This window comes from Schistocerca serialis, chromosome 8, assembly GCF_023864345.2.
Source record: "Schistocerca serialis cubense isolate TAMUIC-IGC-003099 chromosome 8, iqSchSeri2.2, whole genome shotgun sequence".
In the NCBI taxonomy this organism is placed as follows: domain Eukaryota; kingdom Metazoa; phylum Arthropoda; class Insecta; order Orthoptera; family Acrididae; genus Schistocerca; species Schistocerca serialis.
The window spans coordinates 27,878,511-27,905,289 of NC_064645.1; the positions used below are offsets into that span (position 1 = coordinate 27,878,511).

At 43.4% G+C, this 26,779-nt stretch overlaps 1 non-coding gene across 1 annotated transcript; it reads right to left on the reverse strand.

Moving 5' to 3' along the window:
- Positions 1–7,547: 7,547 nt before the first annotated feature.
- Trnas-cga (transfer RNA serine (anticodon CGA)) lies at positions 7,548–7,622 on the reverse strand. The gene has a single exon. It is a non-coding gene; the product is annotated as a tRNA-Ser (tRNA).
- Between the last annotated feature and the right edge of the window lie 19,157 nt (positions 7,623–26,779).

Consider the following 26,779-nt stretch of genomic DNA (forward strand, 5'->3'; position numbering starts at 1 on the left):
TACGCAGCTGTTAAACTCATCGCACTCAAACACCAATAACTCATCGATGGAGGACATTTGGTATGACTAGGAGCATGGTCTTCAATGATATACAGGGTGTTACAAAAAGGTGCGGCCAAACTTTCAGGAAGCGTTCCTCACACACAAATAAAGTAAAGATGTTATGTGAACATGTGTCCGCAAACGCTTAATTTCCATGTTAGAGCTCATTTTAGTTTTGTCAGTATGTACTGTACTTCCTCGATTCACCGCCAGTTGGTCCAATTGAAGGAAGGTAATGTTGACTTCGGTGCTTGTGTTGACATGCGAATCATTGCTCTACAGTACTAGCATCAAGCACATCAGTACGTAGCATCAATAGGTTAGTGTTCATCACGAACGTGGTTTTGCAGTCAGTGGAATGTTTACAAATACGGAGTTGACAGATGCCCATTTGATGTGTGGGTTAGCACGGGCAATAGCTGTGGCGCGGTACGTTTGTATCGAGACAGATTTCCAGAACGAAGATGTCCCGACAGGAAGACGTTCGAAGCAATTGATCGGCGTCTTAGGGAGCACGGAACATTTCAGCCTATGACTCGCGACTGGGGAAGACCTGGAACGACGAGGACACCTGCAATGGACGCGACAATTCTTCGTGCAGTTGACGATAACCCTAATGTCAGAGTCAGAGAAGTTGCTGCTGTACAAGGTAACGCTGACCACGTCACTGTATGGAGAGTGCTACGGGAGAACCAGTTGTTTCCGTACCATGTACAGCGTGTGCAGGCACTATCAGCAGCTGACTGGCATCCACGGGTACACTTCTGCGAATGGTTCATCCAGCAATGTGTCAATCCTCATTTCAGTGCAAATGTTCTCTTTACGGATGAGGCTTCATTCCAATGTGATCAAATTGTAAATTTTCACAATCAACATGTGTGGGCTGACGAGAATCCGCACGCAATTGTGCAATCACGTCATCAACACAGATTTTCTGTGAACGTTTGGGCAGGCATTGTTGGCGATGTCTTGATTGGGCCCCATGTTCTTCCACCTACGCTCAATGGGGCACGTTATCATGATTTCATACGGGATACTCTACCTGTGCTGCTAGAACATGTGCCTTTACAAGTACGACACAACATGTGGTTTATGCACGATGGAGCTCCTGCAGATTTCAGTCGAAGTGTTCGTACACTTCTCAATAACAGATTCGGTGACCGATGGATTGGTAGAGGCGGACCAATTCCATGGCCTCCACTCTCTCCTAACCTCAACCCTCTTGACTTTCATTTATGGGGGCATTTGAAAGCTCTTGTCTACGCAACCCCGGTACCAAATGTAGAGACTCTTCGTGCTCATATTGTGGACGGCTGTGATAGAATACGCCATTCTCCAAGGCTGCATCAGCGCGTCAGGAATTCCATGCGACGGAGGGTGGATGCGTGTATCCTCGCCAACGGAGGACATTTTGAGCATTTCCTGTGACAAAGTGTTTGAAGTCACGCTGGTACGTTCTGTTGCTGTGTGTTTCGATTCCCTGGTTAATGTGATTTGAAGAGAAGTAATAAAATGAGCTCTAACATGGAAAGTAAGTGTTTCCGGACACATGTCCACATAACATATTTTCTTTCTTTGTGTGTGAGGAATGTTTCCTGAAAGTTTGGCCGTACCTTTTTGTAACACCCTGTATATTGCTTAATACAGACATGTTTAAGACGAAGTCAAATGGCATCGATTGGACGTCTCTTCCATTTTGGGAGAGTGAATGCTTGATGATAAATATACTGGCAGTTTGTGTCTGTGCATGAGCATATGCTGGTTACGAGATGAATCCTGGTTTCATCCCTCTGCATTACTGAAATCTGCTGAACAGAATTCTTGTGCTTATTCCCCGACAGTCATCCATTATCATACTCCTCCATACATCATGTAGCGAACTGTGGCTACAGTCCTCCCTCAAATGTCTACATATAATGCAGCTATTGAAAGCTGCTCTATCGGCGACATTCATGTCCACGATTGAACATGTGGCGATGGTTTCACAATGACAGCTCAGCAAGGACTGATTGTAGGGCTCTTGTATAAAGGCAGTTGCCTTTGTTCCAGCCATCTTGAATGACGTCATGGTAGTGCTCCCTGGTGGCGGAGATATGAACTAAGCAACTCGGACTGGGGACACACTTTTTTATGACATAAATAATAATAAATGATAATAAATAATAATAAATATGATAATAAATTATAATAAAAGATAATGAAGGGAAGTATAGTTTTGCATGTGTTATCCTGCTGGAATTTCAATTTCGCGCCGATTTTACGGAGGGGTGGGGGTTGGGTTAGGTAGCCCAATTGCCCTATTTTCCCGCCATAAGTCGCCATCTTGGATGACGTCATGCACTGTTGTCAAGTCTACACGCCGCCATCTTTGATGACGTCATCGCAGCCATCTTGCATAAATTTGGCAACAATGGAAAGTGGGGTGGCACCCCTGTAGCCCTACTTCTTATGTGCTGTACAAAATGACTACCAGTTGCCTGTAGACCTCCAAACACTAGATTTTCAGGTATCTGACAGTGACGATCATCTGGGAAATACGTCTTATGCGTGGTTTCACAGTAAATCAAAAACGTTTGTCCACAGCATTACTGAAACTATAGCACAACTCTTCAGAATAACGTTGAAAAGTAACAAGATATACTAATTACCACTCTAAATATGCTGATTACAAAAATAACCCAATACCAAGAAAATAGAAGTTTTCTCCCTTAATTGAACTTTTTCTTGTTAACTTTCCGAGCGCTGATGGCCAATTTAGGTCACAGAAGTCCATTGAGAGTTTTGATTTTCTTTAGATAGTAACTGGGTGACGGGACTGTCGCACTTCATTGGGCACGGAGCAATGTGTGGCCGGTATGGCTACCTGAGCGGCAAGAGCGAAGTACGGCGCGGGGGTGCCCGACGTTTTCGCCTTTTGTAGCGAGGTGAGCAGGCTGTCTGAGACGTGGGAAGCACCAGGGCTGGTGCCTGCCAAATCGTTTTAGTGCACTGGGGACCGGCGCTCGCCTACCTGACGACACCGGACGGCTGCGTTGTGTGCGTCGGTTTGGAGAAATTTTAATGCCTGCGTCCATGGGAGTCGGCAGTGCAGCGCCCACGTAGACCACAGCTGTTCAACACCCAGAGGCGGTTCCAAGCCTTTACTTCCCCATGTGTAGACCGAAAATGTGATTGGTGGACTGGTATGACGTGTGCTGACGCAAAAGGGCGCTCCCCGTATTTGGTGGGACGATCCATGATAAGAGGAAAATTTATTGTAATGGTTTGGAGGGGAAAGGAGCGGCAGAATCTAAGAGTATGATTGCCAACTGTTTATGCGTCCTCCCACGACTGGATATTTTCCTGTGTGGTGGGGACGAGACCGCTGATCTTTCGGTGTGAAGGTGGGGTGTAGAGTTGAGGGATTCGCTTCTGGACTACCGGAGAGGTCAGTGGTGTTTCACTTCTTGGCCACCAGAGCGAACCCCCGAGTTCTTCACTTCTGGTCAGCCAGAGGGATGATGATCAGAAGTCAGAAGTATTGCTGTCACGGCAGTCCGGGTTGAACCTGTCTCTTACTACTAGGTGACTACAGTCGGATTTGTTTGCCGTTTCGCAAGCACACTATTTCAGTCGGGTCTTTATGCAAGGGCGCAGACGATCACTGAAAGCAGCTGCAACGTCATCCCTGTGCTCTGAGCTGTCGACACGTGGTCAGTCTTGTGACTGGTAATTTATTCTCAGCACCGACGTAGTAGTGACATTAATTTGAACCCTCTCAGCGTACGCAGTCGCCTTTTCGCTCTATACAGCCACGCCATGCATGTGTGTATCAAGGGCTCTAATTACCGATCAATATTTCTCGTAACAGTCAGGAATCACGTATTAAGGCATACTCTCACTTACAAAGTTTGTAGGGCTCTATAACGTAACAGTTGACCCCACTCCAGTACGGTAAGTCAGGTAATATCTCATTACGGAAGTTACATTGTTCTTATTTACACTGAAGCGCCAAAGAAACTGGCATATTGTTAAGAAAAAGAGCTAGTCAAATACAGAGAAATGTGAACAGGCAGAATATGGCGCGGTCGGCTACGCCTACATAAAAGAACAAGGGTCCGGGGCAGTTGTTAGATCGGTTACTGCTGCTGCAATGGCAAGTTATCAAGATTTAAGTTAGTTCGAACGTGGTATAGTCGGGGCACGAGCGAAAGGACACAGCGTATCCGAGGTAGCGATGAAGACGGGTTTTTCCGTACGACCATTTCACGAGTGTATCGTAAATATCAGAAATCCAGTAAAACATCAAATCTCCGACATCGCTGCGGCCGGAAAAAGATCCTGCAAGAACGGGACCAACGACGACTGAAGAGAATCGTTCAACGGGACAGAAGTGCAACCCCTCTGCAAATTGCTGCAGATTTCAATACTGGGCCATCAAAAAGTGTCAGTGTGAGAACCATTCAACGAAACAACATCGATATGGGCTTTCGGAGCTGGAGGGCCACTCGTGTATCCTTGATGAGTGCACGACACATAGCTTTACAACTCGTCTGGGCCCATCAACACCGACATCGGACAGTTGATGACTGGAAACATGTTGCCTGCTCGGACGAGTCTCGTTTCAAATTGTATCGTATCAGGTATGGAGACAACCTCGTCAATCCATGAACCTTGCGTGTCAGCAGGGGACAGTTGAGGCTGACAGAGGCTCTGTACTGGTGTGGGGCATGTGCAGTTAGAGTGATGCAAGACCCCTGATACGTCTGCATACAGCTCTGACAGGTGATACGTATGTAAGCATCCTATCTGATCACTTGCATCCATTCATGTCTATTGTGCATTCCAAACGACTTGGGCAGTACTATCAGGACAATGTGACATCCCAAAAGTCCAGAATTGCTACAGAGTGACTGCAGGAACATCCTTCTGAGTTGTACACTTCTGCTGGTCCCAAAACTCCCAAGACATGAACATTATTGAAAATATGTGAGATGCCTTGCAAAGTGCTGTTCTGAAGAGATCTCCACCCCCTTGTACTCTTATGGATTTATGAACAGCCTTGCAGGATTCATGGTGTCAGTTCCCTCCAGCACTACTTCAGACATTAGTCAGTATTGGAACAAAGCCTGGATGGACCGAAAGTATCATTATCCAAGATGGCGGCAATGACGTTATCCAAGATGGTGGCGATGACGTCATCCAAGATGGTGCCTGTGACGTCATTCAAGACGGCGGATTTTAGCGGGAAGATTGAATTTTAAAATTCCCAAATAAGCAGCAACCAGTTGCAAAATCATGTTGTCTTTATTTACTTTTGCAAATCGATTTCAACTGATTAACAGGCATCATTGGTGCTTTCAACGTATATGTTCCCTGAGCAGTAACACTGTCTTAAGCAGAAGTCAAACATAAAGTTTGACCTCTGCTTAAGACTGCTCAGGGAACATATACGTTGAAAGCACCGATGATGGATATTAATCAGTTGTAATCGATTCGCAAAAGTAAATAAAAATAACATGAATCTGCGACTGGTTGCTGCTTGTTTGGTAATTTTATGGTTTACAGTCGCTGCACAACTTGGGAACCATATGGATCCCACGATTCAGAAGCTTGAATTTTGGCAGGAAGGTGGGGCAATTGGGCTAACTGCACTAATCTAGCCCCCCTACCCCTGAAAAATGCTGGGAAGTTCAAATTCCAGCAGGATAATGCACCACATCCTTATTATCTCTACTAATCAAAGAAAATCGCGGGCAAATAGTTCACTTGGGCTAACCTAAGACACCCGACAGCCACCTCCTCCTACGAACAGGCGCCAAGTTTGAATTTGAACAGGATAATGCACGACACCCAAGTTATGTTTACCAAGCAAAGAAAATCGCGCAAACATAGCTCACTTGGGCTGCCTCCACTAACCTAAGACAACCGCGTGCCACTTCCTCCTGTGAACTGGCGCCAAATTTCAATTTTGGCGGTAAACAAACGTCAATTCGCATATGTCTACTAAGAAAATGGCGTGAAAGAAAGAACACTTGTACTAACCTCAGTCACCCGACCGCCGCCTCCTCATAAGGATTCGCGGGAAAAAGGACTTGGAGATATGTCTTTATTATTTAAGCAATTGCATGCAGGTGTGTTCGCCACACTGTACTCGACTGTATCCAGTCAACTACACATTTGGAGGGCGTTTGCCCCGTTTTCTGTATGTCTGTGTATATCTTTCTGAACAGTGTTTGAATGCGAACAGTGGACACTATACGTCTCTGGATAGCTGTATTGTGCTCGTATCACACAGAGCAAGTGTTTTACTGTTCGATAACATAGTTTTTCGTGTAGAAAGTTGGAAGGAGGATGTATGTCATGCACTTGAAATATATTTTTCTCACAAAGGAATATTAACAAGGTTACATTCCATACGTCGTATAGGTCGGAAACGTAGGTGAGTGTGGTATCGACAGCTACGATGCCACAACGTAGTTCCGCTCTGCTAGGTTGGCATTACAAGAGACACCGACGACAGTACCCTCCAGCCGGCGCTGTCGAGGTCTACGAGCTCCGCGACTACTTCAGCCCATTTCATCAGGTGCAAACAGCCAGGACACTTTGCTTCAACTTCGCACCACCTTGCAAGTTATGTAATATGTTTGCATATGTTTATCCACTAGTAAAGGTGCTTAAACCGTATTTGCAGTACCGAGATATTATTACCTTCTCCCGTTCATGTTCCTTATCCACGCGCCACCTCCCAGGTGGGATACAAAGCGATCTAACATTATAGGCCCTTTTTAGGTGCAGAACGTTGTAGACTTAGGAGAGCATGTGTATATGTTCCCTGTTACCCATACCTTCCATGTACCGATCCTAGACTCTCGAACAGTACTTTAAAGTTCATAGCTTGGTTGATTTACGAAAAAAAGCGTCGAACTACATCCATCTGGAGCTCCATCGCCTATAAATACCATTATTTTCTTGTTCTTCTTAACTGTCTGCTATTAAATCACGTCACTTTGAAATCTGTTACTATACATCGATAAGGAGTGTTAAGCTCCTCGACATGCACGCATCTCGAGATGGGCGAGGACTCAAAAAGCTCCATTCATTCACGAGAGGTGAAGTGTAGCGGTCTTCTTCTGGTCGGTTGCAGATAAATTCGCTAACGGTGTTGTATGGCGGGTTGGTCAATGGGAATGTGAGGAGGGTCTTTCACTCTCTAATTTTACCCCAAGACAGCGAGAATGCTCTGTGACTCCCATACGCAGAGAGACAGATCGTAAATTAAGCACTATGCTAGAGGTGACAGAAATATGTGGAGCGCTGTCTGTTATACTTTGATGATTTATGTGTTCGAGAATTAACACTGAATGCATGTACTGTACAGTCATCTATCCATGTTAGCACTGATACTCGCAAAGTAGAGAAGGGATGGCTTAGCTATGATACTGAAATTGGGGCAACATGCAGTCACATCACTGGCCAGTGTTTAAGTTACTGTAAAACTGAAACTTCCTGGCAGATTAAAACTGTGTGCCGGACCGAGACTCGAACTCGGGACCTTTGCCTTTCGCGGGCAAGTGCTCTACCAGCTGAGCTACCCGGGCACGACTCACGCCCCGTCCTCACAGCTTTACTTCTGCCAGTACCTCGTCGCCTACCTTCCAAACTTCACAGAAGCTCTTCTGCGAACCTTGCAGAACTAGCACTTCTGAAAGAAAGAAGGTTCGCAGAAGAGCTTCTGGTAAGATTGGAAGGTAGGAGACGAGGTACAAGCAGAATTGAAGCTGTGAGGACGGGTTGTGAGTCGTGCTCGGGTAGCTCAGTTGGTAGAGCTCTTGCCCGCAAAAGGCAAAGGTCCCGAGTTCGAGTAGCGGTCCGGCACACAGTTTTAATCTGTCAGGAAGTTTCAGATTAGATACTGTTGGAAATATAATTACGATTTTCACAAATAACGGGTCCAGTTGTTAAACAACAACAATATGTTGCAGAAACTGATAACACTTTTGTGGTAATCCACGAGTCTAGAGAATTCTATAGAAAAGCAAGCCGGTTCAGAGCAGAAACAGTAACACGATTGTGCCCAGGGGAAACGATCTCGAATTTGCAGAAGAGTTCTGACATCGACTTCAATCCACTGAGGGTGCTCTGATGTAAAAGGGATGATTTTGTATAGTGATGAATGTGACGTCTGTAGAAAGAAAGATAAGGCTGACAGTGCTTCCCTAGGAGTGGGGAGATTGGTGACATGTAGCCGGTGTGAGTGTAGGCGTAGCATAATGTTTCCAGGTGCTGTACAGATATCAAACATAATTGCACTGTTTCTGTAAAATGTGTATACATTGTATTTTAAAGTTACTGTAGCTTACGTTATGTAAAATCTGTGTATAGGGTGGTCCATTGATAGTGACCGGGCCAAATATCTCACGAAATAAGCATCAAACGAAAAAAATACAAAGAACGAAACTTGTCTAGCTTGAAGGGGGAAACCAGATGGCGATATGGTTGGCTCGCTAGATGGCGCTGTCACAGGTCAAACGGATATCAACTGCGTTTTTTAAAAATAGGAACCCCCATTTTTATTACATGTTCTTGTAGTACCTAAAGAAATATAAATGTTTTAGTTGGACCACTTTTTTCGCTTCGTGATAGATGGCGCTGTAATAGTCACAAACGTATAAGTACGTGGTATCACGTAACATTCCGCCAGTGCGGACGGTATTTGCTTCGTGTTAAAATGTATCTAATCTGAAACTTCCTGACAGATTAAAACTGTGTGCCGGACCGCTACTCGAACTCGGGACCTTTGCCTTTTGCGGGCAAGAGCTCTACCAACTGAGCTACCCGAGCACGACTCACAACCCGTGTTAAAATGGACCATTATCCAATTGCGGAAAAGGTCGATATCGTGTTGATGTATGGCTATTGTGATCAAAATACCCAACGGGCGTGTGCTATGTATGCTGCTCGGTATCCTGGGCGACATCATCCAAGTGGCCTGACCGTTCGCCGGATAGTTACGTTATTTAAGGAAACAGGAAGTGTTCAGCCACATGTGAAACGTCAACCACGACCTGCAACAAATGATCATGCCCAAGTAGGTGTTTTAGCTGCTGTCACGGCTAATCCGCACATCAGTAGCAGACAAACTGCGCGAAAATCGAGAATCTCAAAAACGTAAGTGTTGAGAATGCTACATCAACATCGATTTCACCCGTATCATATTTCTATGCACCAGGAATTGCATGGCGACGACTTTGAACGTCGTGTACAGTTGTGCCACTGGGCACAAGAGAAATTACGGGACGATGACAAACATTTTGCACGCGTTCTATTTAGCGACGAAGCGTCATTCACCAATAGCGGTAACGTAAACCGGCATAATATGCACTATTGGGCAACGGAATGTCCACGATGGCTGCGACAAGTGGAATCAGCGACCTTGGTGGGTTAATGTATGGTGTGGCATTATGGGAGGAAGGATAATTGGCCCCCATTTTATCGATGGCAATCTAAATGGTGCAATGCATGCTGATTTCCTACATGATGTTCTACCGATGTTACTACAAGATGTTTCACTGCATGACAGAATGGCGATGTACTTCCAACATGATGGATGTCCGGCACATAGCTCGCATGCGGTTGAAGCGGTATTGAATAGCATATTTCGTGACAGGTGGATTGGTCGTCGAAGCACCATACCAAGGCCCGCACGTTCACTGGATCTGACGTCACTGGATTTCTTTCTGTGGGGAAAGTTGAAGGATATCTGCTATCGTGATCCACCGACAACGCCTGACAACATGCGCCAGCGCATTGTCAGTGCATGTGCGAACATTACAGAAGGCGAACTACTCACTGTTGAAAGGAATGTCGTTACACGTATTGCCAAATGCATTGAGGTTGACAGACATCATTTTGAGCATTTATTGCATTAATGTGGTATTTACAGGTATCACGCTGTAACAGCATGCGTTCTCAGAAATGATAAGTTCACAAAGGTATATGTATCACATCGGAACACCCGAAATAAAATGTTCAAACATATCTACATTCTGTATTTTAATTTAAAAAACCTACCTGTTACCAACTGTTCGTCTAAAACTGTGAGCCATATGTTTGTGACTATTACAGCGCCATCTATCACAAAGCTAAAAAAGTGGTCCAACTAAAACATTTATATTTCTTTACGTACTACAAGAATATGTAATAAGAAATGGGGGTTCCTATTTTTAAAAAAAACGCAGTTGATATCTGTTTGACCTATGGCAGCGCCATCTAGCGGGCCAACCACAGCGCCATCTGGTTTCCCCCTTCAAGGTAGATAAGTTTGCTTTTTGTAGTTTTTTTCATTTGACGCTTATTTCGTGAGTTATTTGGCCCAGTCACGATCAATGGACCACACTGTATATTGCATTCTAAAGTTAGTATGGTTCATGTTATGGCATGAGTAGAGAGCATGACTGTGTGTCCTATTGTAAGAGTCTTTCCGTATTTGACGATATGTATGGTAGTTTGCATGATTCAACTGTCAGTGCAATATGGCGATCTGTGTAAAATAACTGCTGGAAGTCTCGTCTGCAGAAGGAAAAAAAAAAGGCTGACAGTGCTTCGATATCGGCGGTATCAATAATTCGGCGGGAAAATTCGATAAGACCCGATGATAATGCTCGATTCATTCACATCCTTGGTGCTGGGACATAGGAGCCAATACATAGCGTTGAGGACGTCTGCGTATGTTGAAAGCAGGAAGGATACCACGTCAGGTACACTGGGACGAGTGAATTGGATGTTATTTTCGTAAACAGGTTCTGTTAGGGCAAGAATTTCCGTGCATACAACAGAGACATCAAGAAACCGAGCGTTAACTATTTCTGGGACAGTATACAGTTCCCGAGAGGTCGACTGCTTCTTATTTCTTTTTCCTTACAAAGCCACGTGAGGTAGGAATAACATTGAGAATGTTTTAGAAGGTGAGTCGCCACGCAGATGTTTTGCGGTGAGGCGAGAGCCACGCTGGGTATTTAAGTATAGTTAAACGGGTGTGCCACGTCACGCTAGGAGCAATACGCCTTGTGCTATTACGTCATCGGCGATAAAGACATCTGCTGCTCACAGGTATGAGCGTGTCTTGGAATTCTGTGACGTCAGTATAAGCGTGACTGTATTCACGAAAACAGAAGCAGGCGACTTTCACCTGCATTCGGCGGCGGCTCGCGGCTGTGCGCACCCCTTGGAGCGCCTGTGCACCCATGTGTTCATGTTAGTGTCTAGGTGAATACGCATTTAGATAGGAATTTCCCAGGTGCCAAGTATGAATCAGATGGCGCCGTCTCATGCTTGTGGGACCTGGGCGGGGTCATGTGCGCGGTTTGACAGCTGACAGCCACATATCTTCACGCTCTAGTTGACAGGATGTGGGGAGGGGGGGGGGGGGGGCGCTGTTTGTGAACATTGATTGCATTATTTTGCAAGTGGGACTGTAGGCTGCGCCATGCTCTATTTGGACAGTTTACGAGTACTACACACCACTGTGCTGCATTGTTTAGGAGTAGTTTGCAGTGTAAGGTGGCTATAATTTCGCAACTTGCAAACACTCATCCTCATACTTTACCATGATCTACAAACACAATTAGGTATCATGTGATAGGTTGTACACCATATATATGAATATACAAAGGAGACTGACATTGTCGCGTACGTCTTGTAAAAAATTGTTAACGCTTATTGCATGAAAGGTAATAGAGTGGCTTTATTATAACAACGGTGTAATGGATGATTGCCTATACTAGTAGAGGTTGCCAGTGGAAATGAAATGGCTGGAGGAACTGTAGCCCTGGGTGGAAGGCCCACACAGGTGTGGTGGTCCTCCTTAAACACAGGAAACAGCAAGATGGATGTCGTAGCACCTAAGCGCTGGAGCACAATAGAGTCGCGAGTGGCCGGTGTTGTAGCCGAACCGGAAGCATTATACTTCAGAAACGCTGAAAATCTTGGATGCACGTAAGAGGGTCGAAGAAGTGGTACCTTGGAAACCACGCAGGCTGGGTTATTTCCAAGGATTTTTACTCAGATGCGTCCCATTGTATGAGTATAGGTTTTTCCTCGCAAACTTTCTGCACTGGATGACGGAAGACTAAAATATGGATGGTCGGCGTTTGGAAGAATCTGATACTGATCTTCGGCCTGACATGGCTGCTTGTCCTGTTCCAGACGTTGTCCCTCACTCTGCAACATCCGGGCAGTTGCAGAGGGTGGGCTTACTGGTAGTTGGGAGCTCCAACGTCAGGCGCGTAATGGGGCCCCTTAGGGAAATGGCAGCAAGAGAGGGGAAGAAAACTAATGTGCACTCCAAGTGCATACCGGGGGCAGTCATTCCAGATGTGGAAAGGGTCCTTCCGGATGCCATGAAGGGTACAGGGTGCACCCATCTGCAGGTGGTCGCTCATGTCGGCACCAATGATGTGTGTCGCTATGGATCGGAAGAAATCCTTTCTGGCTTCCGGCGGCTATCTGATTTGGTGAAGACTGCCAGTCTCGCTAGCGGGATGAAAGCAGAGCTCACCATCTGCAGCATCGTCGACAGGACTGACTGCGGACCTTTGGTACAGAGCCGAGTGGAGGGTCTGAATCAGAGGCTGAGACGGTTCTGCGACCGTGTGGGCTGCAGATTCCTCGACTTGCGCCATAGGGTGGTGGGGTTTCGGGTTCCGCTGGATAGGTCAGGAGTCCACTACACGCAACATGCGGCTACACGGGTAGCAGGGGTTGTGTTGCGTGGGCTGGGCGGTTTTTTAGGTTAGATGGCCTTGGGCAAGTACAGAAAGGGCAACAGCCTCAACGGGTGCGGGGCAAAGTCAGGACATGCGGGGACCAAGCAGCAATCGGTATTGTAATTGTCAACTGTCGAAGCTGCGTTGGTAAAGTACCGGAACTTCAAGCGCTGATAGAAAGCACCGAAGCTGAAATCGTTATAGGTACAGAAAGCTGGCTTAAGCCAGAGATAAATTCTGCCGAAATTTTTACAAAGGTCCAGACGGTGTTTAGAAAGGATAGATTGCATGCAACCGGTGGTGGAGTGTTCGTCGCTGTTAGTAGTAGTTTATCCTGTAGTGAAGTAGAAGTGGATAGTTCTTGTGAATTATTATGGGTGGAGGTTACATTAAACAACCGAACTAGATTAATAATTGGCTCCTTTTACCGACCTCCCGACTCAGCAGCATTAGTGGCAGAACAACTGAGAGAAAATTTGGAATACATTTCACATAAATTTTCTCAGCATGTTATAGTCTTAGGTGGAGATTTCAATTTACCAGATATAGACTGGGACACTCAGATGTTGAGGACGGGTGGTAGGGACAGAGCATCGAGTGACATTATACTGAGTGCACTATCCGAAAATTACCTCGAGCAATTAAACAGAGAACCGACTCGTGGAGATAACATCTTGGACCTACTGATAACAAACAGACCCGAACTTTTCGACTCTGTATGTACAGAACAGGGAATCAGTGATCATAAGGCCGTTGCAGCATCCCTGAATATGGAAGTTAATTGGAATATAAAAAAAGGGAGGAAGGTTTATCTGTTTAGCAAGAGTAATAGAAGGCAGATTTCAGACTACTTAACAGATCAAAACGAAAATTTCTGTTCCGACACTGACAATGTTGAGTGTTTATGGAAAAAGTTCAAGGCAATCGTAAAATGCGTTTTAGACAGGTACGTGCCGAGTAAAACTGTGAGGGACGGGGAAAACCCACCGTGATACAACAACAAAGTTAGGAAACTACTGCGAAAGCAAAGAGAGCTCCACTCCAAGTTTAAACGCAGCCAAAACCTCTCAGACAAACAGAAGCTAAACGATGTCAAAGTTAGCGTAAGGAGGGCTATGCGTGAAGCGTTCATTGAATTCGAAAGTGAAATTCTATGTACTGACTTGACAGAAAATCCTAGGAAGTTCTGGTCTTACGTTAAATCAGTAAGTGGCTCGAAACAGCATATCCAGACACTACGGGATGATGATGGCATTGAAACAGAGGATGACACGCGTAAAGCTGAAATACTAAACACCTTTTTCCAAAGCTGTTTCACAGAGGAAGACCGCACTGCAGTTCCTTCTCTAAATCCTCGCACAAACGAAAAAATGGCTGACATCGAAATAAGTGTCCAAGGAATAGAAAAGCAACTGGAATCACTCAATAGAGGAAATTCCACTGGACCTGACGGGATACCAATTCGATTCTACACAGAGTACGCGAAAGAACTTGCCCCCCTTCTAACAGCCGTGTACCGCAAGTCTCTAGAGGAACGGAGGGTTCCAAATGATTGGAAAAGAGCACAGATAGTCCCAGTCTTCAAGAAGGGTCGTCGAGCAGATGCGCAAAACTATAGACCTATATCTCTTACGTCGATCTCTTGTAGAATTGTAGAACATGTTTTTTGCTCGCGTATCATGTCATTTCTGGAAACCCAGAATCTACTATGTAGGAATCAACATGGATTCCGGAAACAGCGATCGTGTGAGACCCAACTCGCCTTATTTGTTCATGAGACCCAGAAAATATTAGATACAGGCTCCCAGGTAGATGCTATTTTTCTTGACTTCCGGAAGGCGTTCGATACAGTTCCGCACTGTCGCCTGATAAACAAAGTAAGAGCCTACGGAATATCAGACCAGCTGTGTGGCTGGATTGAAGAGTTTTTAGCAAACAGAACACAGCATGTTGTTATCAATGGAGAGACGTCTACAGACGTTAAAGTAACCTCTGGCGTGCCACAGGGGAGTGTTATGGGACCATTGCTTTTCACAATATATATAAATGACTTAGTAGATAGTGTCGGAAGTTCCATGCGGCTTTTCGCGGATGATGCTGTGGTATACAGAGAAGTTGGAGCATTAGAAAATTGTAGCGAAAAGCAGGAAGATCTGCAGCGGATAGGCACTTGGTGCAGGGAGTGGCAACTGACCCTTAACATAGACAAATGTAATGTATTGCGAATACATAGAAAGAAGGATCCTTTATTGTATGATTATATGATAGCGGAACAAATACTGGTAGCAGTTACTTCTGTAAAATATCTGGGAGTATGCGTGCGGAACGATTTGAAGTGGAATGATCATATAAAATTAATTGTTGGTAAGGCGGGTACCAGGTTGAGATTCATTGGGAGAGTGCTTAGAAAATGTAGTCCATCAACAAAGGAGGTGGCTTACAAAACACTCGTTCGACCTATACTTGAGTATTGTTCATCAGTGTGGGATCCGTACCAGATCGGTCTGACGGAGGAGATAGAGAAGATCCAAAGAAGAGCGGCGCGTTTCGTCACAGGGTTATTTGGTAACCGTGATAGCGTTACGGAGATGTTTAATAAACTCAAGTGGCAGACTCTGCAAGAGAGGCGCTCTGCATCGCGGTGTAGCTTGCTCGCCAGGTTTCGAGAGGGTGCGTTTCTGGATGAGGTATCGAATATATTGCTTCCCCCTACTTATACCTCACGAGGAGATCACGAATGTAAAATTAGAGAGATTAGAGCGCGCACGGAGGCTTTCAGACAGTCGTTCTTCCCGCGAACCATACGCGACTGGAACAGTAAAGGGAGGTAATGACAGTGGCACGTAAAGTGCCCTCCGCCACACACCGTTGGGTGGCTTGCGGAGTATCAATGTAGATGTAGATGTAGATGTAGAGAGGGAGAATATTTCGTGGTTTTGGGAATATGATTCGTTGTCGGAATTACGAGGGTGAGAAGCCAAGCCTTGCTGGGAAGCCAGCACTGGAGAGACGTGGTCTTCCATTGTGAGCGCCCGTGTGTGACGGTCGCTCGGTATCATCTTTTGTTGGTACAGACGGACTTGCTGTCTTTGCTCTCAGTAGAGTTTATAGCTACAACAGTTAGAAACTGTACTCTTGCGAACCTATACTATTCTGGACTTCACCTCCAGGTTGGATGTCGTCGTTGAGTACGCAGCGTTCTGTAATTGAGAGCACTTCCTCTGCCTATACTTAATGTTGAGACGTTATCTGAACTCCGTCCTTGTGGTTGGGAGTTCGTGTTTCTCATCTTTAGAACACAGAGGGGAGAAGACAGTATTAGAGTATATTAGTCAGAGGACCACCTTCTGACATCCTAGTGTTTGAAAGAGTTTATTTGAGGCTGAAGTTCTTCCATCGTCGCAGACGAGTACGAGAACCATCACTTCGATGCACTGGATGCAGTACATACAGTGATATCGCAAATTGCTTCGGCTTATTAGGGCTATAGAAGCTAAACAGCTGTGATCACGTTTGTTTATTTCCACTGAGGTTTCACACCCCCGTAGATCATCTTTGAAAGTAGTGTCTTCTAGTGTTTGGTACGTAGATGATTTCAGTCATTTGGTGTTATTGATATTTGACCACACAGTCATAATAAGGGGCAGAGTTGGGCAATTGATCAGTAATTTTACTTAGGAAATGTAAACTTTGTAATATAAAGGTATATTTTAATCCACAATAAATATATATGCAGGAACAACGTTTATCATTTAGTAGGATTAGTAGCCTTCATCATTTATTTATGTTTAGATTGTAATTTATATGGTAAAGTCCATTAAGAGATCCTAAGATCTGCTTCAGGGGGTAGTCAGACAGGGCCAAATCTTCATTTTAGCATTTATTATTTTCCATTGCCCACATTCATTTACACCTGCCTGGTGTAGCATCTTGGATATGGTGACCCTTCCAGGATCATACTTAGACTCTTCTGATAGTAGCCATAAAGTGGTTTGAAACATCATAAATTTTCAAAAAATTTTTTTTCCATTTAATGTTTAGGTGTTATTGATAGTGATCAGCAGTTTGCATGTATGGTTTGCAGTGGTAAAGTCATGCAATAACATTAAAAATAATATTTGTGGATTTATTGTATTTCTTTGCAAAGGCATTGCAATTTATTGATTTATGTTATGTAATGTGTCAATGTATTTTGTTGTATTGTAATGTCACTGATCATTTACGACATGCCGTTAGTTTAGCTTCTTTATTGTAGATATTTATCTTATGTGACGTTACATAATAAGTGTGGGTATTGTAAATTGAGCGTATTTTAAGAGAGAATTGTTACCAGGGATCAGTCCATGTTAACTAGGGTGAATGCGCGCTTAGTAGCACAACAGAGCACTAGTTGTAATGGTGTATAAATGACAGATAGACGGGGTAGTCAGGAAATCCTATGGGATGAGAAGGAGTTAGCTATGTTAGCAGCACAAGGCACTGGTGAGAAGAATACCGATCCAAGGGACCTTTTTGAGTTTGATAGACACAGTCAAGCCTGTGGTAGGCAATCTGATAGCGAAGATGAGGAACAGCGACACAGTGAGGCAATCGTAAAGATACGCGAATATAATGTAGGGAGCCCAAGTGAACGCAGAACAATTAAGAATTGTGGCAGATCGCCGTCTGTGGCATCGTCACGAGGCAGCATATCAGGGGCACGCAGTGATGACTTTCTTGAATACCAAGAAATGGAAACGGAAAAGGGGAGGAAGTCACCTAAGAGTAGATGAATGGGAAGTCACAACAGAAGATTTAGATAACGCAGGTCTGTTGGACATCGTTACATACCTAAAAGTAATGGGAAGTGAAATGGGAAATAAAATTCAAAACGTTAGTGCTGACATGCAGAAGGTCAGGTCTGAATTGGGAGAGCAAATAAAAAGGGGAAATGATAAAGTATGCTCTGAAATGGGTAGTAAAATTCCAAACGTTAGTGTTGAAATGGTAAGTAAAATTCAAAACCTAAGTGTCGAGATTCAGTCGATAAAACGTAACACGAGGGAAGTGAAAAATAAGGTGGTAATGCTCCGAATAAAACTAGAACGAGAGATTGCGGAGGTCAGAAGAACCGCGAACGAGGCGCTATTACAAGCGAGGAGGGCAAAGCGGTTTGCTCTTGAAACATTAGAGAAGACGGAAAACACGACAAAGACAGGTAGAAGTGCATTGACGAAGTTGCAGAGGCGCGTGAAACAAGTAGAAATAACGCAGCTGCAAAAGACGGAAATTGCACCAAATAAGGCATTGACCGAGGAGCTCTCCCAATTTAAACAGAACATACAGAGCGAAATTAAGCAATTATCTCAGTAAGTCAGGTTGCAACCAAGGCAAAAATCACCTCTCAGAAAAGGAGTAGTAGGCGATTGGGAAACAACAGAAACCGAAAGAGCCAGTTCAAACTCTACACGATCATGTCCAAGGCCAGACGATATTAGAATGTGCTCGAATGTAACAGTTGCTCGTCAACTACAGACTGAAAGTGTATCTGCAGAGCAACGAAATATCACTAGAGATATTGTTCCTGCGTCTACACAGGGCACGACTGGATCGCAAATTGCGCATATGGCGAACAGCAACGAAATATTTCATACACATAATTGTTATCCAATAATGCGCACCATGGAACATTTTTCCAGTGAGGAAAACGGACAGAGAATAGAAGAGGAGATGCCCAAGGTAACGGTAGACAGGGAATTTTTGCGCCAAGTGAGAATGTGATAGGCCGAGCGGGAAGAAACTCTAATGAAATTTTCGATTTTAAGGATTTTATCTCTGTACGAATATTTCAGCATTACAAAGACGAGGGTAATGTTTTACACCCGAAAACCCTTATTGATCAATGTTATTTGTCATTACCTCCTCACTGGCCTCTGATGTACTAACTGGACTTCGTATGTTCACATATCGAGGGAACAACGGCCGAATGCGGAACGTCGCAAAAACATACACGTCATACGAAGAGTTTCGTGGTGCATTTTTAAACAAATGCTGGTCCAAGGAGACACAGGACAAGATCAAACAGGACATAATGATGAGTAGAGACTTGGAGAGTTCATGGTTCCGTAGTCTGGTGAAGTTTTTCGAAAACTTTACCAAGAAAAATCAGTATTTGGACGACCCATGCACACCGGCTGAGATCATAAGATTGTGTTACATGAAGTTGCCAATTTCCTGCTAGCAAACGCTCGTCGGCCGATATGGAAGTGATGTAGAAGGGCTAAGGTATCCTGAGAGAGGTGGAGTTCGCTTTCAACGAGCAGCAGGCGCAAGAAAAACGTAGGCAGAGAGACGTGCAAGGTGAAAGAATGAAGAACAACGGAGGGAATAATAGAGGCCAAACTTGGCAAAACAATGTAAATCGTCAGCCTCACCAAAACTTGGACCAGAGAGATCGTAGCGGGAGTAATGGCAATGGAGGAACTTTGGCAGAGAATATAGGCAACAAAATAACAGGAGATGGGAGCCACAAAATAATGGCGCAACATGGAGCGCCAATAGAGAAACTCGTCAATGGTCGGACCGAGGATGGGGTGGAACGAATAACAATAGGAATCGAGAACAATCAGTTGAAATTAGACCACCCAACTCTGGGAGAGTACGGAAAAATAGCCTAGAATAAGGAGGAAGAATTAAGGTGATTTGGTATGGCGACAGTAAAGTATATTGTTTATAGTTAGCAATTAAGTATTACACTGAAGGAATCTGTAGATTTATCAAATTTTATATAATATTATTATGTTAAAAAGATGTACTACGGTACATAAAAGGGCAGGATGTCGTGGGTAAGAAAATTAGGAGAGTTTCTTGGTGCAGGTTATAACTATGTGCACAGCAAGCTGAGCGTGTAATTTTAGAAGGTTTTTAGAGTTTAAGATGTGCTATCTGACCATGAAAGAATAAACTGAAATTGAGAAACGTGTGGTGCTGCAAAATGTTGTAAAGTTGTGAATAGATAAAATTGATACCCAGTTGATGTGGAACGTATTAGCAGAACATCAGCATTCGAAAAGTTTTAGAACTAATGAATGAAACGAGTGTCTATTTTACGTATTTAGCAATGGGATCATAAATGAGTAACTTGCTAATAGGGTTTGCGGTGACACGCAGTTGTGTCGTCCAAGTATGATTTGTCTCCATTCAGAGAAATGGGAGTTCAATAGGTGGCCAGATCCACGTGTCTACGAGAGAGCGCACCGTTTTTGTATGGTAATGTTGTATTTATGCTGTACAAAGAGACGGAATAATTGTTTACATGGTCTCCATTTCTGCGGAATTCCGTAGGAGTGCACCGAAATATTATTTAAGTGTTAGAGAGACATGAAATGGAAGTGTAATAAGGGGACAGACACGTAAAATGTAATAAGGAAAAAGTACGAAGCTGAACGTTCAAAGCACAGGACACAGAGGGCATGGCAGTCGTGTTGATGAGCAGTGATTTTATATAATGTACTAAAATCTTTATATTTCCAGGTACCACTAATAAAATAACATGTAACTTTCTTAAGATGAAAAGAAGAGACCACCAGAGAAAGGTAAAAGCAACAGTTCCGAAAAATGGGGACAGCGTCAGAGAAGGTAGTACTGAGTAAGACCATGAGAAAAGGTACGTAAAAATATGACTAAAGAAGCTTGCAGTAATTTATACTAAACTTGCTACGTAGTTTATAATTGTCCACAGGAAACAAGCCGAAGCATGAAATGAAGAAGAGGCCCACCTAATCATTCATTTGTGCATGCTGGGTGTGTGTGCAGATGTGCACTTTATTGTTCACAGATATTCACGACGACATCCACGGCGAACCCAAGAGCCATGAGATCGGACGATCTTCTGATGCACAACAACAAAGTAGTTTTCTTTGAATAGTAGCGTATTTAGGCTTACATAAACATCCTACTGGCCAGTAGTTAACAGTAGTGTAACAAATGGTTAACAAGTAGTTGGCAATTATTAACATTGGGTCCGGTGATGAGTGTAATGCTACATTTGTATGGACAACTAATGAATATGTACTTTTTATAGATATACAGGTGCTGATAGATATTTAATAATTACAGTACATAGGTTAAGGTGTGTTCTTTTATTAGTAACATTAATTTTGTACATGAAAAAAAATTATCAAAATAATAACAGTAAATACGTGAGTGTCCTGGCTAATAATACAAATAGAACAATAATAAATGTAAAGGTAAATGACCTCATTAATCAGTGCATCTTAAAATTTTATATTTCACAAATTTCAATAAATTGTGTTATGTGTTGTATAGTATTTGTTGTAAATCGGAAACTAATTGTAAGTATTAGTGAGCACAGAATGCGCAAAAAAAAGAAAAACTTTGCGAGATACACAGGCAACAACATGATGTGTCGATGGAACGGGAGGCTAACAGGATGCCGTCTGTAAACCAAAGCCCAGCTGCCTACGTGGGCAAACAGCTGGGCTATTCATCAGTGACCTGAAGGTCTCGGGCGGCAGACAATGACGGCGCAGGTAACAGGCGGCAGCCGCTACAGCCCTGCTCGTTCGGGCCAACATGGGTGTTTAAACGGCCACTGATGACTCGTCTCCACTGCTGTACTACACGATGGAGATGAGATAAGCCAATTGTACACATAATACCGTCAAGTAAGCCTACAGCAACTGCTAATAGCTGTACAGAACTGTCAACTGTGTGGCCGTGCGATTCTGGGCGCTGCAGTCCGGAACCGCGAGACCGCTACGGTCGCAGGTTCGAATCCTGCCTCGGGCATGGATGTGTGTGATGTCCTTAGGTTAGTTAGGTTTAACTAGTTCTAAGTTCTAGGGGACTAATGACCTAAGCAGTTGAGTCCCATAGTGCTCAGAGCCATTTTTTTGTCAACTGTGTTTGCTTTCTTCTGCGGTCCTCCACTTTATTCTGCAGTCACCTTGCATTGACTTCTGAGGAATCTGAGTCACACACAACGGCTCAAGTTCCATGTATAGTGTCACCAACCAGATAACCTACCGGTCCACAATTACTGATATCCTTATCCAAAATACAATAGTTATCTCAAGAAAGAGGCGACATGAAGAACAGAAGAGTAGGATCACAAGCATAGTAAAAGAAGAAACATGAAGAACTGAAGACTAGGCACAATTACACTTCTCTTAGCCAACGCAAAAGAATTCTAGGTGACCTATAACGATCTTACATGACTGTACCTCCCTCCTACTGTGTGAAAATTCGACGAAAACTTGGCTGTTTCAAATCATACACCCACTTACCTGGCTGTATAAACCGAAGGTCCTTCTACATCATCAATTCCGCGAGAGACTGGTAACCTCACGAGATCAACAATCGACTGAAGGTCCAAAGACTGACTTGTAAAGGCAACATGTCCGATCTCTAACAATCTTCGTGTCCTAAACTTCACAAAAGGAAAAACTGTAGCTTCCACTCCCGTACACAAATGAAGACGTAAGTGTGTTGTGAAATACGAATCAGTGTGTGAATCTTGAGAAAAAAGGTGCATAGTGTAGTGGACAGTGAACAGTTACACTCAGAAACTAACAGTTTCCGATATCTACCATTTGTGTAAACATTTTGTACTTATTTTTCAGGGTAGTCTTATGAAAATATTTGTGTATGTATTGCTGTAAAATAATGTTTGACTTTGTCTTTGATAATGACGCGATGTCCTTCACTGTTTTTATATATTTGTCTATTTCCAGAATTTTATTTGGTTTGTACTTATGTAAAATTATTGTCGATCATTTTCTTTGTTAATGATACTATGGGGTTTTAATGTTTTTATGTATTACATTTTACACACTGTGAACAAACATATTAGTTAAAATTGGTGGTCGATCCGAACTCTTATCACAAATATTAATTGTCACAGTAAACATAAATGCAGTTTGTCAAAGAACACTTTAGAACATAAAATTTTGGAAATGTTTAAAGAGTATACACGTTAAGGAAAAACTAGTCTTGGCCAATCAGTTTGTGAAATGATGTTTTCTTTTGTAATTTAAGCCAAGAGCATAAATATGACCAAGTGAAATTACGTAGGATGTTTCACAGAATTTTATGTAATTGTATAATGACCAATAGGTAACCTCTTGAATAATTGATGTAACTGCATGTCTTGCATATTAATGACTAAATAAAGCACATGTAATTTATTGGACGACCACTTTGAAAAGATTAGGGTACTTTACTTTCATATTTCTTGTCTCAGCTTATCTCTTAGGGATGGATGAATGACAGAGATCGTGGACCTTAAGTCTAAAGAAAGGAACTGCTATTTTTGAAAAAGCATAAAAATTTTTGTAATGTTGGATAATTTCTTTTGATATTGTGTATTCCAGTTGTCACGTCTCGAGAAAATGTCCCAAACATAAAGGGTACACAGATTATAATAAACATGCAATAAGTAAATTTACGGCAGTAAACTCATGAATGAATGCAGAATGACTGTAGAAGAACATACCATGATTCAAGTGTTCCTCTGCCCTCGTATTCTTATTAGTTCGCTTGTACAGACAATTGATGGTTATATGAGTTTTACTGGATGAGATAATACTATAAGAGTTACCCCATCCTAGTACAAAATAGTTGGTTAGGTGGAGGTATTGTAAGGTGGCTATAATTTCGCAACTTACAAGGAGTCATTCACATACAAACGCAATTAGGTATCATGTGATAGGATGTACATCGTATATATCAATATATAAAGGAGACTTACATTGTAATATACGTCTTGTGAATAATTGTTAACGCCTTTGCATGAAAGGTGATGGGGTGTCTTTATTATATAAATGGCGTAATGGATGATTGCCTATACTAGTAGAGGTTGCAACGCCAGTGGAAATGAAATGGCTGGAGGAACTGTAGCCCTGGGTGGAAGGCCCACACAGGTGTGTTGGTCCTCCTTAAACACAGGAAACAGCAAGATGGACGTCGTAGCACCTAAGCGCTGGAGCACAATAGAGTCGCGACTGGCCGGTGTTGTGGCCGAACCGGAAGGATGATACTTCGGAAACGCTGAAAATCTTGGATGCACGTAAGAGGATTGAAGAGGTGGCACCTTGGAAACCACACAGGCTGGGTTATTTCCAAGGATTTTTACTCAGAAGCGTCCCATTGTATGAGTATAGGTTTTTCCTCGCAAACTTTCTGCACTGGATTACGGAAGACTAAAATATGGTTGGTCGGCGTTTGGAAGAATTTGTAGAGAGGGAGAATATTTCGTGGTTTTGGGAATATGATTCGTTGTCGGAATTACGAGGGTGAGACGCCAAGCCTTGCTGGGAAGCCAGCACTGGAGAGACGTGGTCTTCCATTGTGAGCGCCCGTGTGTGACGGTCGCTCGGTATCATCTTTTGTTAGTACAGACGGACTTGCTCTCTTTGCTCTCAGTAGAGTTTATAGCTACAACAGTTAGAAACTGTACTGTTGCGAACCTATACTATTCTGGACTTCACCTCCAGGTTGGATGTCGTCGTTGAGTACGCAGCGTTCTGTAATTGAGAGCACTTCCTCTGCCTATACTTATGTTGAGACGTTATCTGAACTCCGTCCTTGTGGTTGGGAGTTCGTGTTTCTCGTCTTTAAAACACATAGAGGAGAAGACAGTATTAGAGTATATTAGTCAGAGGACCACCTTCTGACATCCTAGTGTTTGAAAGAGTTTATTTGAGGCTGAAGTTCTTCCTTCGTCGCAGACAAGTATGAGAACCATCACTTCGATGCACCGGATGCAGTACATACAGTGATATCGCAAATTGCTTCGGCTTATTAGGGCTATGAAAGCTAAACAGCTGTGATCACGTTAGTTTATTTCCACTGAGGTTCCACTCCCCCGCAGATCATCTTTGAAAGTAGTGTCTTCTAGTGTTTGGTACGTAGATGATGTCAGTCATTTGGTGTTATTGATATTTGACCACACAGTCATAATTAGGTGCAGAGTTGGGCAATTGATCAGTAATTTTACTTAGGAAATGTAAACTTTGTAATATAAAGGTATTTTTTAATCCACAATAAATATATATGCAGGAACAACGTTTATCATTTAGTAGGATTAGTTGCCTTCATCATTTATTTATGTTTAGATTGTAATTTATATGGTAAAGTCCATTAAGAGATCCTAAGATCTGCTTCTGGAGGCAGTCAGACAGGGCCAAACCTTCATTTTAGCGTTTATTATTTTCCATTGCCCACATTATTTTACACATTCCTGGAGTAGCATCTTGGAGCAGGCTACTACTGATATTTTTTTGCAAAATTAGTAGTTGTTTGCGTAGCTGGAGAGCGTTGTTTAGTAGTACTTTACAGGTCTGGGGCCTGTGTGAGATGGCTCCAAGCATGTCAGAGCGTGTGTTTTGTGTTAGTGTGCTAAACATACTCAATCCCTAAGTAAATTGTTTCAAAATAAATAGAGTGCCGTCGTTCCTTACTCTACACAGCAACCCAGAGCAGGCTAGTCATTTTCGCGCCATTTTCCCCTGCAGACTACCATCTTGAGTTACATCACACGAGGGAAGACAGCACCATTTGGTGGCAGTGCTGTGCACCAGGTCAGTTGTAGTCTAGATCTCGTGTTGGAGAAACTGCCTGCAAAATAAAGACTTGTCTCTTAGAGTCATTTTCCCGCCTTCCCCCCCCCCCCCCCACCATCTTGGATTATGTCACGAAACGGAAGACAGCACTCTCTGTTGGTGGTACTGAGTACTAGCGTCATTACCAGACATCACAGTAGCGTCTTCCAGCAGTGCCGATATGTACTAAGTCAGCTGGAGTCCGCATCTCATGGTGAACACACTGGGTGTCGCCATCTTGGATTATGGTACTTGTGTCATCGCCTGACGTCATGAGAGCACCCTCTGGTGGTGGCAATGTGTACTAAGTCAGTTGAGCTCTGGGCCTCGTGGTGAACACACCTGCATGAAATTGTTTAAATAGTAAAGACATATCTCCAAGTCCTTTTTGCCACAAATTCTTAGTAGGAGGTGGCAGTTGGGTGACTGAGATTAGTACAAGTGATCTTTCTTTCACTCCATTTTCTTAGCTTAATAGACATATGCGAATTGACGTTTGTTTATCGCCAAAATTAAAACTTGACGCCAAAATCTGCCATCTTGAATGATGTTACAGCTACCATCTTGGATGACATCATAGGAGGAAGTGACAGTCGGGTGACTTAGGTTAGCCCAAGTGAGCTATCTTCCCACGATTTTCTTTGCTTAGTAGAGATAACCGGGGTATGGTGCATTATCCTGTTTGAATTCAAACTTGGCGCCAGTTCGTAGGAGGAGGTGGCAGTCGGGTGACTTAGGTTAGCCCAAGTGAGCTATCTGCCCACGATTTTCTTTGCTTAGTAGAGATAACCGGGGTGTGGTGCATTATCCTGTTGGAATTTGAACTTATCGCCATTTTTTCTGGGGGAGGAGGGTTACGTTAGTGGAGGTAGTCCAATTGCCCCATTTTCGCGCCAAAATTCAAACTTCCCACCAAAATCCGCCATCTTGAATGATGTTACAGCTACCATCTTGGATGACATCATCGCCGCCATCTTGGATGACGGTACTTTTACGCCATACAGGATTTTTTCCAATACTTTAGTCAAGTCCATGCCACATCGTGTTGCAGTGTTGCAGCTTTTCTGCGTGCTCGAGGGAGGCCTACGCGATATTAGGCAGGTGTAGCAGTTTCTTTGGCTGTTCAGTGTATTAAGACACATTTTTACTAATTTCATTGTAGAGCAAATATCAGTCATTGCTACTTAATTTTATCGTTTTCCACGTCATCACGATGGTTACTCATCCACTGTAGATTCGTCATTTCCTTCTGTAGCAGGATAATCTTCTGTTCGCAGGACATCGTTTTAACCTAAGCCACTTTGCGTGTGTGTGAGAAAGGGTGGGGGAAAGAGGGAACAAAAGGGTTAACAAATTGTGCACATCAGCCTTTTCATGTTTTACATCTAC